Genomic DNA, 19,184 nt, shown 5'->3' on the forward strand with positions numbered 1-19,184 from the left:
TTACATTGTTTAGCTCTCTGGCCTCTTTGCTGAGCTTCTTTCCCTGTGACCTGTCTTTCTCTGATAGTGGAGTGTTGAAGTCCCCCACTATTATTGTTGTTTCCGTAATTTCTTCTGTCATTTTTTTAATAGTTTGTTTGACGAAATTTGCCGCACCATTATTAGGTGCGTAAATATTCAGTATGCTTATTGCTTCCTGGTTTACTGAGCCTTTGAGCATTATGTAATGTCCCTCTTTGTCTCTTTTTATGTTTTGGATCTTGAGATCCATTTTGTCGGAGATTAAGATAGCCACTCCTGCCTTCTTGGAGTTACCATTTGCTTGGTAAACTTTCTGCCAGCCCTTTATTCTCAGCATATGCTTGTCTGCTTGCTTAAGGTGTGTCTCTTGCAGGCAGCAGATTGATGGGTTATGTTTTCTAATCCAATCCTCCAGCCTCTTTCTTTTAACATATGAATTGAGCCCATTTGTATTCAAAGTGATTATTACAATCTCTGGCTTCATGGTTGCCATATTCTGTTTTGTGTTTTGGGTCTTTGCCTATCTTCCTTCATATCAGTGTACTGCGTTTGAGTGGAGGGTTTCTATCCTGTCCTCTTTTCCATCTGAGACCGTGTTGTCCTGGTATGTGTTGCTGGCATGTTGGCTTCTAGATGGAGATGGGCTATATGGTGGTCTCCTGGTGGTTCTTGTTGGAGCTTGATCTTCTGGCCATAGTGAGTCAGCCAGTATGTTCTGCAGGGTCGGGTGACTTGCAGTATATTTTTGGAGTTCTTCCTTGTCCTGGAAGACCCTTATCTTACCCTCTATCTTAATGGATAACTTGGCAGGGTATAGGATTCTGGGGGAGGCATTTTTATCTTTCAGTTTTTGGAAGATGTTGCTCCATTCTCTCCTCCTCTTCATGGTTTCTGCTAATAAGTCTGAGCATAATCTTACCTGCGCTCCTTTGTATGTGAATGTCTTCCTTTCTCTTGATGCTCGTAGAATTTTCTCTTTTTCCTCTAAGTTGGATAATTTTACAATTATATGTCTTGGCGTGTTCTTCTTGGTGTTTAGCTTAGCCGGCGTCCTCTCTGCTTCCTGTATGAGAGTCGGATTCTCCTTTGTTAGGTTGGGGAAATTTTCTTCCAGGAATTCCTTTGCTATCTTGGCGGTCGATTTGTGTGTTATGTTGTGTTCCGGTAGACCGATTATTCGAATATTATTCCTCTTCATAGCATCTGTCATTGATCTCAGGCTGTCTTCTGTTTCTTTAATTTTCCTATCTGATTGTTTTTCTCGCTTGCTTCGTTTGGTTTGAGCGTCCTCGAGTTCACTGATACGGTTCTCAGCCTCCTCAAGCCTAGATATAGCTTCTGTGACCTTTTGTGTGGCCTCTGCTACCTCCTCTGTTAGTTTCTGCAGTTCCTTTTGGTGGATAGTATTCATCCCCTCTATTGTGGACTTCATCCCCTCTATTGTTCATTTCATCCCTTCTATCGTTGCATCCTTATTTTGGTTTGCTTCTCTTAGCTCCTGTATTACTGCAAGCAGAGTTCTGAAGATTTCCTTTTGTGGCTGATCTATATCTGTTTCTTCTATGAGTGACGTTAAGTCTGTTAAAGTGCCTTGTTTCTCTGATTTTTTTGTTGGGAGTGATGTGGTCTGTTGATTTTTCCTTGATCCTTTAATAGGCCCCATGCTTCTGGGAGACAGGAGTAACCTTATTGTGTAGAGGCTCAGGCCACTGTGCCTTCTCCTGGGGTGGCTGGGGTGGGCTGCGGCAGGCTTAGGGCTGGCACTGGGGACCCAACAGGGCCCCAGGTGGTGAGAGCTGGCTGGAGCTCACTGACGGCTCCTCAGGGACTGCAAAGCCGAGACCCAGGCTCCACTGCAGGTGGAATGTTTGATCTGCCCGGGCTGTGAGCGGGCGCGGGGAGGCCCCTTGGATAGGTGCGCAGGCAGCTGCGGGACACTGCAGGGAACAATGGTGTTTGCTCTCCGCCCTTTTGGCGCGAAACCGCAGGGGGTAATGGCGCCGGCAAAGGAGGCTTGGCGCGAAACCGCAGGGGGCAATGGTGCCATTCCTCCGCTCAGGCTCAGAGTCGCGGCTGCCGGGGTCCCGCAGCACCCTGGGGAGGGCACCTACTCTTGTGCCTTGCGCAGGGAGGGGTCCTTGGTGGGCAGACTCAGCAGAGCGGGGCGCGGCGCTCCGCGGAAGCTCAGGGTCTGGGACAGGCGCGGGTTGGGCTATGGCTCCTGTTGGCGGGAAGTGCTCAGCGCAGGGTCCCCGCCAGGAGTGGAGCTGGCGCTAGGCTGCCAGGGGCTGGCGGGGGCGGTCGGGGGTGGGAGGCCAGCGCACGGAGGGCAGGTGGAGAGGTCCGTGGCAGCGGTGCGGGTTTATGGTCCCCCGTGGGGGTCGCCAGACAACCCGCGGGTCCGCTCCCCTGAGCTTGGATGAATGGAGGGAGGGACGTGGGCCCGAGGGCAGATCGCTGCCCTGCGGGGAGAGGGGAACTGCGGGAGAGGAAAGCTTCTCTCCCAGTGGGGATCCGCGAGTGGGTAGTGGGCCACTGGAATAGGGGAGCGTGACCTGCTGCGCCTGTCTAGGCATGGCAGGCAAGCGGCTCTGGGCTGGCGTCCGGTTTGGGGATGGAGCCTAAGCCGGTCGCCAGTGACAACGGCAGCTTAGTGGCCAGAGATGTCCCACTAGTCCGGTCCGCTTTCACCTAGACCCCTGCTCAGGACAAATACGTGGGGTAGGACTGGGGTGCTGTCCCAGGGGGATATTTCACTCACCAGACTCTTACTATTCAGCTACCTGGTCGCCAATCCCGCTTTGTTTGGAGGAGCTCTCAGAGTATGCCGGTGTCCCTGTCAGCCATCTTCCCCAGCCTCTCAAGGGATGTTTAATGGTGAAACTTGATTCTGAAAACATACATTAATATATACAATAGAAGTTGGACCTTTTGCCTTCTAAGAAAAAAGGTTATTTCAGATATTTAATTAACTTAAAAATAATATGCATCACTAAAAACATACATAGATGTCATGGCTTCTGTTTGCCAAAGAATTGTCATAATTCTTTTTTAAAAAATAAGGATAATCTTGGTTAATGTTTAAATTAAGCCAGAAGTCATTATTTAGTGCTAGTCAAAAAATACCTTCCCATTCCTAAAAGTAATTTACAACTATCCTTTAAGATGAAAATAGCCGCCAAATTCAAAACAAAATTTAATTTTTATAATTTAATTTAATGATTTCATTAATGATGTAGGTTTTTGAAGGTTAAAATTTGTCAGTTACATCTATATATCAATAAAATGAATGGAAATTTTAATTAAATAGCTAATTTAAAAAGGACATGAGAGTTTATTTTATCCCAGATAGAAATTTTCTTCAGTTTAAGATTATTATCTTCAAATTATCCACCTGCGTAATTGAAGTGGAAATAATACAGCAAGAACTATCTTCCAAAGCTTGACCTAAAAAAAATGTAAAGGAAAAGCCACTCCTTTTGAGAATTTGCATAATATAAATTCAACAAGATTTTGGTTATGTTCATTTCAAAGTAATGAACTATTGTCATCATTTTTGCTTTTCAAAATTTAAAAATGCCATTCATGCATATTTTCTATAATGTGTTTTTCTATAATACCAATATATAATAGACTTACTACAAAAAGAACCCATTGTATTGATGCAGTATAATTTCAGGCATTCATAATTTAGAGAAGGTATTTTATGCTGCAATAAATTGTACAAGAACTCTATTTAGCTCTCTTGAATCACTAATAGTTGTACCATGTAATGCTTGTGGGTAAAAGAGGGGTAAATATGAAATTGGTATAAGGATGAAGCAGCAAATAGGTAGTATTATATACAATGTTCCCTCCTCTTTAGGGATGATGAGCTGACCCACAATTCAAAACATTTTTAGTGTAAAAAGTGAAAAAAAAATTAAGGCAGCTTTGTGGAAATGGAGCTGATTGATCACTAAGGCAAAAACAACAGTTTACACTATTCCAATAATCATTGTGCTTAGAATGTGAAAGCAAGCTACAATATCTCTCTGAAAAAAGACTTTCAGAAAGGATTTATTACCACATAGGACATGAATTATGGACTTTGTCCTATGTAAAATTAATAGGAAAGGCAATTTTTCTTCTTTCTGTAAGCACAGAGCTGAAATAGTTCAACTAGCTTACCTTATGATAGTAATTTTATAACCAGACAAGAGAGATGTAATTGATGATGTCTTCTTGAATTGAAAATGCATGTTTTAGATGGTCCTTGTCACATGAGTATCTCCGCATGACTGCCTTATGCCTGGCATGGGACAGGCTTTTCTTTCACAAGAGTTGAGGGAAGAGGAGGGTGAAAGCAACCAGATGGAAGTGGTAAAGTTAATAAGCTTGTCATAGAAATGACCTTCTATCACTTCTATTAAATTCTACCCTTTACAAGTGAGTCACTCAAGCCAGCTCAAACTCAAGTAGAAGGGCTTACAATAGGCATGAGGATAAAGCAGCCATCTCATCAGAAGCAAGGCAGGAATCTCACTAATATCAAGAAAGAAGAACCAAGAGTGGAGTGAATCCTTTGGACCCTTAGCTATCTGCATATCGAACTTCTCATTGCAGGGGCGTGAAAAAATGACACGAAAGAACAATGACACGATAGAAGGAGTGGCAACATCAGAACCCAGAACCAGATCAAAAACACATGTGGGATTCTCGTCTCATGGATCAAATACAGCGGAGTGCCTCATGGCAGGAGACTTGCTTGCAACATAGGGTGCTTGCAGCCACTAAACTGATAAAAATATGTTGTAAAGTAGAGGCATGGCTGATCCCTGCTTCATAGGCACTGACCTTGGGCTGATGTGGAATTTGATTCTCTATTCTCCTGGTGAAAGAATATGAGGTCAGATGATGCCCCTATAAATTGTTAAATCATAGATAAAACATCTTTTAAAAGACTATCGGGGGAGGAGGACACCTGGGCCCATGGGCTATCCCACCATCTGGCCTTGTTTAACAAGCAGGATCAATTTTTTATCAAATCAGAAAGTATGGAAGCAAGGTCCAGGGTATGCACTGATAGCTGCTAGGAGGCAGACAGTGCTGAAGTGAAGATTGGAAGGGAACGTGCTGCTAGCTGGAGATCCGTGAGCAGGGCGGAGGTCCGGATCAGGCAGGAGACTGGGGACAGGCCAGAGATTCAAAGCAGGCCAGTGTCTGGAGTAGGCTGAGGGACTCACGAGTAGGCCAGAGAGCTGAGCAGAGTTCTTGTCTTCTCTTGGCTGTGAATACTGAGCTGGAGCTGATTCAGTTTCCGAGGACATCCTCAGCCGGTGGCCGAACTGCCTGCCCTCACATCCCTTTCCAACCCCAAACATCAGGACTGTAGTCCTGAGGGTGCAGAAGAGCTGGGGTGGTGGTGGTGTAAGAGTATGCATTCATAGTAGGGATGACAGTAGAACCCCACGCAAGGGGAGCACTCCAACATGAGAATTGTATGTGAATGCAATAGTGGATGGGGTAAGATATGGCAAAAGTAAATAAATAAATAAGGGTTCCTGGGGGATTGGGTGGGCGAGGGAGGGGATAAAAGCAGTTGATACCAAGGAGTTCAAGAAGAAAAGAAAGAGTTTTGAAATTGATTGTGGTAACAATTGTACAATACTGCTTGATGTGGTTGGATTATGAAATGTTATGACATCTGTAAGAACTCCCAATAAATTATTTAAAAGAAGAGAATTAGGACTCAATCATAGCAACTATTGGGAGAATGGTGCTGAAGGCGTGATTGTTAGGCACCATTGAGTCAGGTCCTACACACAGTTAGCCTATGCAGGACGACGGACAGAAACACGGAGCCATCTGGTGCCATCCTCACAATTGTTCCTACGTCTGAGCCCACTGATGCAGCCACGGTGTCAATCCATCCCATGCAGGGTCTTCCTTCCTCTTTTTTGCTGCTCCTTCACTTTTCCAAACATGATGTCCTTCTCCAGGGACTGGTCTAACCTGACAATACGTCCGAAGTACATAAGTATGTTAGATCCTGAAGAAGGCAGTGTTTTATTCTTTCGTAGGTAAGAGCGCGATGAATAAGAATGAACTCACTCACCCCTAAATATAATAATAATAAGAGCCTTATCTGGGCAATGTTTTGTTTGGAATTACTGCTAGAGAGTGAAATAATTAATTACTTAAATCGCTAATACACACACATATTATAAATCCTGAGGGAGTCTTTAAGTCATAAAATCACTTATATGGTGAAAAAGTATTATAAATGCATTGAATTATGACTATGGCTAGGAAATATTGTCAACTTTTAATGTGGAAACTAGTAAATTATAAATCACAGGCTGTTGTTTTCTTTGTTTGGTGCCATCACGTTGGTTCCAATTCATAGACCGCTTCCACAACAGAAGGAAACACTGCCTGGTCCTGTGCCATTCTCACAACTGTTCTTCTGTCTGAGTTCACTGTTGCAGCCATGATATCAAGATATCTTGTCCAGAGCCCTCCTCTTTTTCACTGCTCTTTTAATTTACCAAGCTTGATGTCCTTTTCCAGAGACTGATCTCTCCTGACAGCATGTCCAAAGTATGTAAGACCAAGTCTAGCCATCTTTGCCTCTAAGGATCATTCTGGCTGTCCTTCTTCCAAGACAGATTTGTGTGGTCTTTTGACAGCCCATGGTATTTTTAATATTCTTACCATATCCATAATTCATATACATTCTTCTTCTCTCTTTGTTGTTCAATGTCCAACTTTGACATGCACATGAGGCAATTGAAAATACTATGACATGAGTCAAGTGCATCTTCATTCTCAAAGTAACACCCTTTCTTCCAACACTTTAAAGAGGTCTTGTGCAGCAGATTTACCATATGCAATGTGTCATTTGATCTCTGGACTGATAACTCCAGGAACATTGGTGGTATATCTAAGTAAAATGAAATCCTTGATGACATTAATTGAAATTGACATTGTCAATAACTTTACCGGTTATGAAAAAAACTAATCTTACCCATCAAATATCCTAATCCGAATATAAAATTGTGCTTCATATTGATGAAAGAAATCGAATGTGTTCCAGCCCCACTACATAGGCTATGATTCAAAAATGGATTTACATGATGATACAGTGTGTTCCCTCCTGCCTAATAAAAGATACAAGAGACTGCATGATGAGACACAGCACAGTGATGTTGATCTTGGTAGAAAGCCATAGCTGCTAAAAACAACAAAATTACTATTATGCACTATATATTTTTTAAGTAACGGTGCTTGCTACCTATTTGCATTCCAAGGTAGTGTTAGGATTTTGATATCATTTTTCTTGTCTCCTTGCCACTGGCTGGCAAAAGCTGTAGGCAGAACAACTTACATTTCTTTTCACCCTACCCTGACAAAGATATATACTCTGTTTTTTGAAGTATCATTTCCTCCATGGAAACAACAGTGCCTCAGGAAACAGATATGAAACTAAAAGATTAGCTTCTCCTGGTGAACAACAAGCAAAACTTATGGAAATAAGGCCAGAGAGAAGGGGGGCATTAAATTGTACACACAAATTATTGAAAAAGAAAATAATAATATCTATATAAGTTTGTGGTAGCCATTTGAGTTTTGAAAACTCTCTTCAATAATTTAAACATGGCATAATGACATGAAAACATATAAGTATGTCAATGCTAAAAATCCCTTTTAGCAAACTAATTTAAGTTATGAATATTTTTCCTAAGGAATTAATCTTTCTCTCTCTCTCTCTCTTACACACACACACACACACACACACACACACACCCTTTAACAGGTCATTTAAAGGAATTCCTAAAGTTCCCTATTTTAATTATACAATGTACAACAATGCCCAGAAAAATCTCACTATTCAACATGTCAGGAAAAATACCCCCTAATTGAAACAATAGCAGAAAACTCAAGACCAGCGCCACCAAGTCAGTTCCCTTTCACAGTGACCAATGCAGGGTTTCTTAGTCTATTCATCTCTGTGGGAGAAAAAGTTCTCAATTAGTTCTTGTAGAGAACTGATGGGTTTGAACTGCTGACCTTACTTTTAGCAGTTCATTGTTTTTAAAACATTGCCATTAGAGCTCCTTGATTTAAAGCCATTTTTTTTGTATTATATTGATGTTCAATCTAACATGATGTATCACTTTTAGAGAACAGCCACTATCTCTTTAATTAAATAAGTTAATTTGAATCATATATTATTCTATGAGTCAGTTCAATAATATAAAGAAATGATTTCCTGAAGAGAGAAAACTTAGCTCCAAACATCTTATGAAATATTAGAACAGTGGTTCTCAAACTTCCTAATGCCGTGAACCTTTAATACAGTTCCTCATGTGTGGTGACCCCCACCATAAAATTAATTTTGTTTTCACTTCATAACTGGAATTTTGCTATTATTATGAATCAGGCGATCCCTGTGAAAGGGTCTTTCGACCCTCAAAGGGGTCAGGACCCACAGGTTGAGAATCGCTGTATTGCAATAATGATGTGTGATAAGAAGCAGGCCCTCAACTACACAGATAGACATAGTGGAGAGCACAATGTGCTCAAGCACAGGAACAGTTTGTGAATACAGCTCAAGACGGGGCCATATTTTGTGTGTGTTCTGCCGTGAGTCAGAACCCAGTTGATATCTAACAACAAGAAGAACACGAAAGGCCAGAATGAGCAACTATTGCGTATGCTAGGTGAGATATATATGGCAGAACTTCTTCCCACAAGGAAAGGCTACAGGCAGGAAAGTTCTGAAATCTTTGATAATGGTTGCTGTAGGTAAGAAAAAAATGCCATCCCCACCCTACAACCCCCCCCCCCCAAAAAAAACCCACTACCAGTCAAATGCTGAATAAAGTGTTAGAGGATCTATTCAGGATTACGGAGACATCTCTATAGAAATGACTGATTTAGTTAGGTGAAACCCTAGCAATTTCAGACAGTGTGTCCTGAGCAAGATTGACATTGATGAAAAATACAAAAAATACAAATTGATTATAATATAATAATTGATTGGTTAGTTTGATGGAGATCACAAAGGTGAGGTACAAAGTGAGGGAAGTCTTCTAATGATACCTATGCTTAAAATAGTTTAGGCTGATTATAAAATTTATAATCATAGTCCCAAGATACTTATAATGAATACTCTTATGAACATATTGCAAAACTGTCTAAATTGATGTAAATATTCTTTAAAACTGGCCTCAGTAATCAGAAGGCTCATTCATTAGAGATTATTTACTCAAGTGCATTTCTCTTTGTTTATTTAGAAATAATTTAGGTAAGAGTAGACACATGAAGCAAGTCCTCCCACTTGGGGCTTTGTCTCTATATATTTTTATCATGAATGGAATATTTCCTAAGCCTATTTCACACCAATGGTTCCCTGCTAAAGCTGCCTTTCTTTCCTGAGGTGCATCCTTTCCACATCTTGGCATGACTTCAGAGAAAACATTCTCTTTAATTATTTATGGCTTCTATCAATAAACATATTCAGAAAACAGGAGTTTGTCCTGGATTAAATGTGCATTCCCATGCAGGCAGTTGGATACAAAGATCAGTTCAATTCAGGAAGAACTGAGTTGATTCTAATAACCCAGTTTTGATTTAAGAAGGCTATGAATCTCTCATAGCTGGCAGTGACATGTAAGTGCCAAGGTAAAGAATCTCAGTTATAGTTGGGAAGACTCCGTGTCATATTAGGTAATAAAGATGATACAAAAGCAGATTTCCCTAGGATGCTCATTGCATATTCCATTGCCGTCAGGTCAATGCAATACCACTTAAATCAAAATGCTTAGACTAGACATCAGTCAGAACAGTATAACTAAGATTCTGAACACAAGTTGATCTCTTTAACTATTTTCTGTAAAGACTCTCTTACTATGAGAAAATAAATTATCCTTGCTAAGAATTATTAAGGACAATCTTGCCAACGATTTCATTTTTCATTGGATCCATAAGCACTGTTCATGGAAGCAGCTTTTAAGAAATAAAACAATGTATTAAATGCATATATCTGTTCCATAAGATCTTCTAAAAAGTTTTGAAGGGAAAATATTTCACCTTGACAACTAAAGTGTGCCTAATCTAAACCATGGCATTTTCAATAGCTCAACACATGTAAAATCTGGGCAATAAATAAGATAAAAGAATTGAGGCCATTGATTTTGGTGTTAGTAATACATATACCTTGAAATGACAGGTGAATGGAGAAAACTTGATTTTGCACTACAGAGTCTAATTTTGTTTTTAAATTTCACAACCAAAATTCTGAAAAAAAAAATGGGAATCTTTTGTTCCAAGCATTTTAAAATGGATGGTTGAGGTCTATGAAAATATGACATGTCCAACTGAGAAAAGTACATATGTATTAAAAATGAATAATTAAAGTCCAATAAACATTGTCTCCTCTGATGGTTTATTTAACCAAAAATGATAAATATATTTGCTTAATATTTACAATGCATGCTTTGTTTAGTTTCTTATTTAGGTAGGTTCACAAGATTTGGATTAGAAAGAATGTTTTAACCTAAAATTGAAAAGCTACTGAATGCCTGAAAACAGCATTATTTGACTGTAAACATGACATCTCCTTATTGAGCAGCACATGAAAATATAGGTATGTTTGTCACCAAGATTTACAGGATTTTGATCATGTTTCTATTATGCACTTCCTTCTCTTTGCTCAGAATTACTTGTACGGTCCTAAAGAATATTTATATCTGGTATCCAAGTTTTCCTAATTTATAATAAGCAGTCTGTTATTTGTTTTTAATTTTCTCTTTTTGCATTTAAAATGTTTTGGGAGACTTTCTTTTCCATTCAATTAAATTTATGTTCACGCATGTAATTTAATTTTACTGATTGCATTCATTTAATTTTAAAAATTAAGCTAATTTTAACATATTCCCCCAATTAATGAGTTGGTGAAAACTTATAATTCTCCTATCTTCTTACAGTTTGTGTCTTCATGACAAAAAAAGTCACTACCATTAGATCGATTCTGACTCAGAGGGACCCTATAGCTCAAGATAGACCTTCCTCTGTGTGTCTCCAAAGCTGGACTTCTTGATGGGCGCACAGGAACTCATCTTTCCCTGGGGGAGTAGCTGATGGACTCAAACTGTGACCCTGAAGTTTGCAACACAAGGCATAACCCACTACACTAGCAAGACTCCTCACACCAAATGTGAAGTAGAGAATAAATCCATCTCAAACCTGCATCTCAAATAAACTTCTACTATTAAAGCATTTTATATTTTTCAATTTTACCCTGCTAAGCAATTCTACCTTTGATTACATTTTTCTGTTCTTTTTTTGTGTGCCTATTATAGAACTAGAAAGAAATAATTTTGCTGAGTTATTATTTGAAAATTTCCACCAGAAAATAATCAATGATGAGTCTCATTTGGCCTAATTCCTAAGTGAATATAATCTAAAGTTAATCTTTTGTCATTTACTTCATGCTATGATCACTATGGTGTGCTTTTGTCTTGCTCCACACTGTTTCCGATGCTCCTGATTCTTACCTTGACCAAATGATGTTTCTTTTAATATCAATGAAGCTTAAATTACCATTTTCATAGTTACAATTCACGCTAAATCACCTGTAATATGTCAGACGTTCACAGTTAGGATTATGCTGAAAATGGATTATCGGCAGAAAGCAGATTCCAGAACTGGCATTCATCTTCTCAAGAGAGCTCATTAACCTTTAAAGGTTTGTACATGATTCCATAATTATCTTGCAATGGGATTTTTATTTCTTCTTTATTGTATCAGGCTGCCTGTTGTTTGGCCCATGATGAGGCAGGTTTTATTATTATGATTATTCTCTATGCTGACAAAGCAGTTAATAACACAGAGGAAAAAAAAGACTTTTTCTGAAAACCATCATTGATGCTATTGCTTTGTTTGAAAGGAATGAAATAACGTGGCATTTTAAGCATAATAGACTAATTCAAAACCACTTGAAAAAATGTAAAATATTATTATATCAATATTCCATATTTATTCTATTTTCCAACATATGCCCCAAACTTTCCTTCAGAAGTGCATTCATGTTTCACATAACTTACAAATCCTTATCACTTGTAATATTTAGCGTGACTATTCTAGCTATAAAGTTTTTTTACTATCTCCCAAGGACTTCCATTTTCCTGATAGGTCTGCATGAGATGAGAGAAGATCTTGATTGGATTATGAAATTTAGCTGTGAGTGACTGGTAACACAGTTATGGTGAATGCCATCCTGCTGAGTAGGAAATGAGCTATTTCAGAAGCAACAAGATTTGATATCCCCACTACCAAAAGAGGAACCTTGAGGAGAGCATATCATTTGGACCAGGGGATACTTGTGCCTATGAACATCTGTGATGCAGGAGCCAGCTTTGACACAGTTATGCATTTGGCTGCTAACCAAAAGGTCAACAGTGTGAGACCACAAGTTGCTCTAATGGAACAGGATGAGGCTTTTTATGCCCATCAAGAGTTACAGTCTCAGAAATCCTTACGGGCAGTGCTACCCAATCCTATAGGGTGGCTATGAGTCAGAATTAACACAATGGCAGTGAATTTGGCTTTAAGTTTAAATGAGTTTGGTAACATTGTCCCACCAGGACAGAGGCCAAACCAAGAGACTGATGGCCAGAGACAGGCCTGCCTTCAGACACAGCTAAGAAGAATCTCTCTTAACTGAACAACTGCATCCTCAGCATTGCTCGCTGGACATATCACCTGTTAACTCCCTTAATAAATATCACAATATGAGCATCAGCCTTGAGATCTGGGTGGACATTGCAATGAATTATAGAACCCAGTCACAGAAGTAGAATTAATGGGTTAAAATAGGAGACCAGCTGGATGTCTTACCAATGTTTTATAGTAAACAGCCTTGGGAACAAGAGGATTCCAGATTTAGCCCCCTGACATGTTCAGTAATGGAACTGCTAGAAAAAAAAGTTGAAAGACATGATGGAGAATTCCTTATAGTAATTCAGATAGTTTTACTAAATCAATAGAAGTAATGATGAGTTAAGCAAAATGGCAGAAGGCAGCCTTTGTGCAATCCCTGCCTTTTTCTACCATGCCCATTAGATAGCTTGTACAGTTTGCTGAATAAACCTGAGACAAACTTATTAATGATAATGACCACAGTACAAAAATTGTTCTGGATGCAAACATGTTATTTGAATGAAAATATTAAGCTTTCTCCCCATGCCTTTCTACTCCAAGTCTCCGTTGTTGTTGTCACCAGGTGCCTGACCCACACAATCCAAGGAAACGCAGCTCTATCCCAAGAAGTGTTCATGGTTGATCCCATAGTGTGAGCCACTGTGTCAATCAGGTTTCTGGGAGGCTTCCTCTTTTTCACCGCACAACTATGTTACTCTTGCAGGGAAAAGAGGGCCCCAACAAACCATCACTGGTCCAGTAGGCACCACTGTACGGCGATAATAAGTAAAGATTACAGTGAAGTCATAGAGAGCATGAGAGACAAAAGAGATATTAAAGTCACCAAGTCAGACACCGTTCATAGTAGCATGCTCACCTCAGGCCTGCTTGGTGGTTCTCATGGGGAGAGCCTGGGAGCAAGTGCAGGAGAGCCACTTTATTGCTAACCAAGGGTTATACCAAGGGTTATAACCAAGGGGTATAACTTTTGGGGGGCGTGTTTACAGGTAACCATACATCACAGGAAGGGGAAGTACAATAGGCATATACATCATAGGAAGGGGATATACAATAAGCATAAGCGTGAAAGGAAGGGGATGAGCTAGGGGTATACACATGATAAGAGGGGGTGGAACTAGAGGTATGCATGTGACAAGTGGCAGACATGTGACATGTGAGCAGACCCTAGATTCATGATGACAGCCTAACCTTGGTCACCTTTGGGTGGACCCGACCTCTCTGGGGTCTCCTACAAGGAAACAGTCAACTACTATCCTTATAGTACTTGTTGTGGGATAAACAGTGGTGACTGCTTGCTCTAGATGGCTTTAACCCATAGGGAGAGTAACCCCTGATCTACTTCTGATGACCGTCAAGTGTATAGTCATTCACAAGTAGCTAAGTTTGGCATATATTTGGGGGATGCAATTTGGGAGAAATCCTTCTGTTTGCCACATCTCCTGACCATATATCCAAAGTACATGAGATGACATCTCTCCATCTATGCCTCTAAGGAGCCTGATGGCTGTACTTCTTCAAACACAGATTTGGTTTTCCTTTTGGCAATTCACAGTACTTTCAATATTCTTTTGAGATATATAATTCAAATATATCATTTATTCTTTTGTCGTGTTTATTCAATGTCAAATTCCACACGCATATGGGGAGATTGGAAATATCATGACTTTAAACAAGGCCACCTTTGTCCACACAGTAGCATCCTTGCTTTCGAAACTTTACAGAGACTTTCTGCAGCAGATTTACCCAATCCAATGCATAGTTTGATCACTTAACTGCTGTTTCTATGAGCATTTAGTGTGGATTCAAACAAGACAATATCCTTGAAAGCTTCAATCTTTTCTATGCTTTTCATATTATCTACTGGCCAGGTTGTGAAAAAGTTTATCTTATTTACATTTAATTGTAATCATTACTGAAAGCAGCAAAACTTGGTTTTCATCAGGTAGACTTTCAAATACTCCACTCTTTCAACAAGCAAGACTGTGTCCTTTGCATATTGAAAATTGTTAATGAAATTTCCTCCAATCCTGATGGTGCATTCTTCTTCATATAATCCAACTTCTATAATTATTTGCTCAGCATTCAGATTGAATAATGATTGTGAGAGATTAAATCTTTTCACACACCTTTCCTGATTTTGAATCATTCAATATTCCCAATTTTCTGTTGGAAAGAGCCCATCTTGATCTATATACTGATTCTCCATGAGCACAACTAGGTGTTCTGGAGTTTTAACATTTCTCAAGGCTAGCTGTATATATTGTTTCACGATCCACAACATTTTGCAGTTTTTGTATAGAGTATAGAGACAAGTAAAATACTTGCTGATATTTTCTGCTTTCATTCATGATCCATCTGGCATCAGCAATTATATTCTTTGTTTCAACTTAAATTCTGAATCCCTGAACCTCTGGTACATTCCTGTCAATATACTGGTCTAATCATGTTTGAATGATTTTCAGCAAAATTTTATTTGAATGTGATCTGCATGATATTGTTCTATAATTTGAGCATTCTTTTGTGCCACTTTTCTAATAATGAATTAAAATATTAATTTCTTCCAATCAATTGACAAGGTATCTGTGGTAGTTACATAATCTGGTGTCAATTTTGGGAAATGAGAGGATTAAGAATGAATCTAGTTTGTCAATCAGCTCATAGTCAATGAAGCATCTGTGTGGGCATGGCCTTCTCCTAAACCTTCTGGGAATTCCTGGATTTCCACCTTGGAGGCAGGAGACAGACTCTGCCTGTCTGTCTCTGTCTCTCTGTCTCTCTCTCTCTCTGTCTTTTGGCTCACTCCCTTGGAGACTCTACTGACAAGACTCATGGCACTAATCTGATACACCAAGTGTCCTGGGAACTGGGGAAGCCACGGGTGGAGACCCTGTCAGCACTGAGATGCTTACAACGGCACTGGGGCCATAAGCTTTCTACCCACTGGCATGTGATCGTCCTGCATTTGGCCCCATTGCAAGTGTTTCATGAGTCTGAAGAGGACTTTACAGATTGATATCAGACATTTGGACTAATTACAGATTTATGGACTTGGATTGGACTGGGTTGGGATGCTTTCATAATGTATGATTACCCTTTATATAAAACTCTCTCTTATACACATATAAGCTTCTATGGATTTGTTTCTCTTGTCTACCCGGACTAACAGAGTATCTGTTTTCCAAATCTCCTGACATAGACCATTGAATACTTCCAATTCTTACCAGCTAATTGCAACCTTTCAATTGGTATTCCATTAATTCCTGGAGCCTTGATATTTGCTAATGTTTTTAGTGCAGCTTGAATTGCTTCCTTCATTATCATTGGTTTTTGCTTACATGCTATCTCCTAAAATGGTGGCATCTCAGCTACTTATCGTTTGTAGAATGACTTTGTATTATTTCCATCTTTCTTTTGATGTTTGCGGCATCATTCAATGTTTTACTCATAAAACCTTTGTATATTACAATTAACCCAAGACTAGAATTTTTCTTTAGTTCTTTCCGTTTAAGATAGGCTGAGCAAGTGTGGGCAAGGAGGCCAAATGTCCACCTGCTACCCTACTACTGAACCCATAAATATATGCATATAGGTCTATTTCCCCCTATAATAATAAATATATTTACATTTGTATGTGTCTGTATTTAGGCCTCTATGTATGCCCCCACCTCCTACTTCTTTCCTCTATTTCCTTACGCTTTCCTCCTGTCCCACTACCATGTTCAGTCTCCATTCTGGTCTCAGTAATTCCCCTCAGCCACCTTGCCTTGGTCATTCCCTACCAGTCCTCTCATCCCCTCCCTCCACTGGTTTTGAGCCACTCTTTTTTCCCTTGTCCCTGTGTTGGCCACCACCTCCTTCCTTCCCCTACCTTCCACACTCTCATGTTCCTCCAGGATGGTTGGCCCCGTTATTTTCTTCTCACATTGTTTGTCCAGCCTATCTTGTCTAGGTGGACCTGCAGATATAGTAATATGTGCATAAAATGCAGATGGCTTTGACAGCACCAAAGTGGCACATAAGAACATGGCATCATACTTACCTGGCAGGGGAGATACCATGATCACGAAGGTGGTTTTCCCAGGGCGAGGCTTATCCATTGCACTCCGGATGTGCTGACCCCTGCGATTTCCCCAAATGTGGGAAACTCGACTGCATAATTTGTGGTAGTGGGGGACTGCGTTCGCGCTCTCCCCTGAAAAAAAAAAAAAAAGAACATGGCATCAACAGCAGCAACACCGACATGCTGAGAAACAAAAAAGCCACTGTCGTACAAAATTTAAAAGAAGAGGAAAAAAAGAAGAAAAGAAATCTGTTAGTAATTCGAGGTCTGTTTGTTTGCCTTTATGAGTGTTTTCCGGATGAGTCTGATGGGGTGCCATATCCTGGCTCCAAAGTCCATCCTTTATACACCCTTGGGACCTCCTTGCTCTGCTTCCCCTGCCGCTCCATTGCATGCCCCCAGTGTTTTGCCTCAGTGTGGTGGGGTCAGCTCAGTCGCACCTCCCCCACTGTGTCTCAGGTGCTGTACCATGTAGGTCCATGGGTCAGTGCAAGATGTCACATCTCGCCGTGGGGCCAGCTGTATGGTCCTCTCTGTACATTGGGCCCCCCGAGCCGGGCTGTTGTCCTCTGAGCTTGGTGGGCCCAGGTGTGCTCCGCTCTGTTCTTCCTCCTTCCTTTGCTTTAGCTTCCTCCTGGGTGTGGTGTGGTAGGTCAGTTCCTTTCCCACACCAGACAAATCTATTTTCATTTTCTGTGGTATTCCCTTTGATTGTGGGGGTCGGGCTAATTCTGGTTCGGCCTGGCGTATGGTCCAGTCTCTTTGTGTATTCCTACAGACTTTACATTGCCCTCCTGGTTTGGCGTGTCATGGTGGGGTCTGTATGCGTGTTCCAGTTCTGTGGGGACACAACCAATACTCTCCCCTGGGTGGGTTAGTGCCCTATTCCCCCATCCCATCCTTTCCGTTTCTCCCCAAGCCGCTTCTCCCTCCACCTGCCCCACTTCCCCTTCTTTATGCTGGGCTCTCATATACCACCCTAGGAGTGGCCTGTACTCCCTCCAACTATCTATTCTTCCACCCGTTTATTGTGAGATAGATGTTTATTCTATTCTTGGCATGCTGATTGTACTTACCTCAGGGGACTCATTTTATACCTGGCCTTTGAGTCTGGTTTACCTTGCTTAATATAATTTCTTCCAGCTCTTCCCACGAAATAACGTGTTTCGTGTGCTCATCCATGCTCTTCAGTGTTGCATAATACTCCATTTTGTGTATGTGCCAAAGTTTACTAATCCACTCAGATGTGTGCATAAGCAAACGTGGTGAAGAAAGCTGATGGTGCCCGGCTATCAAAAAGATAAAGCGTCTGGGGTCTTAAAGGCTTAAAGGCAAACACGCAGCCATCTAGCTCAGAAGCAACAAAGCCCACATAGAAGAATCACACAAGCCTAAGTGAACATGAGGTGTTGAAGAGATCAGGTAGCAGACACCAAAGAACAAAAAACATCATTGTGTGATCACCTTCAACACATAAATGCTGAAGACGAATGTGTGCATAAGTAATTGTGGTGAAGAAGGCTGATGGTGCCCGGCTATTGAGAGAAATAGCATCTGGGGACTTAAAAGCTTGAAAGTAAACAAGTGGCAATCTAGCCCAGAAGCAACAAAGCCCACATGGAAGCAGCACACCAACATGTGTGATCATGAAGGGCCGAGGGGACCAGGTTTCAAACAACAAAGGTGGGGGGAAAATAATATCATTGTGAATGAGGAGGAGTGCGTTTTGGGGACCCAATGCCCATCTGTAGACAGACATACCTTGCAGAGGGGTAGTGGGGAGGAGAGGAGTCATTCAGGGTTCAGTGTAGCAATAATGAAATTCAAAGCCTTCCTCTAGTTCTTGAACAATTCCTTCCCCCCAATTATCATGACCCCAATTCTACCTTGCGGACCTGGTTAGACCAGAAGATGCACAGCGGTGCAGTTGGGATTTGGAAACACAGGGAATCTAGGACGGATGAATCCCTCAGTACCAGTGGTGAGAATGGTGACACTGGGAGGGAAGGGGGTGTAGAAAGAGGGAACTGATCTCTGGGAACTACATGTAACCTCCTCTCTGGGGGATGGGCAACAGGACGGTGGGTGAGGGGAGATGCCTGGTAGTGTAAGGTAGGATAGAGTAATAATTTATAAATTATTAAGGGTTCGTGAGGGAGGGGGAATGGGGACGAAGGGGGAGGGAAAAAGGAAAATGAGCTGATTCCAGGAACCCAAGTGGAAGGCGAATTTTGAGAAGGATGAGGGCAACGAATGTATAAGGGTGCTTTACTCAATTGATGTATGTATTGATTGTGATAAGAGTTGTATGAGCCCCAATAAATGATTTATTAAAAAAAAGAAATGCAAGAAAAAAAATATAGGCTGAGTGTGTTTTTCCTTTTTGGTTTTCTAA

General features: G+C 40.8%; 1 non-coding gene across 1 annotated transcript; it reads left to right on the forward strand.

Moving 5' to 3' along the window:
• The first annotated feature begins 16,760 nt into the window (after positions 1–16,760).
• On the forward strand, positions 16,761–16,924 carry LOC142443855 (U1 spliceosomal RNA). Its single transcript, XR_012783590.1, has one exon. It is a non-coding gene; the product is annotated as a U1 spliceosomal RNA (small nuclear RNA).
• Positions 16,925–19,184: the final 2,260 nt, after the last annotated feature.

Source organism: Tenrec ecaudatus, chromosome 3 (genome assembly GCF_050624435.1).
Source record: "Tenrec ecaudatus isolate mTenEca1 chromosome 3, mTenEca1.hap1, whole genome shotgun sequence".
NCBI lineage: Eukaryota > Metazoa > Chordata > Mammalia > Afrosoricida > Tenrecidae > Tenrec > Tenrec ecaudatus.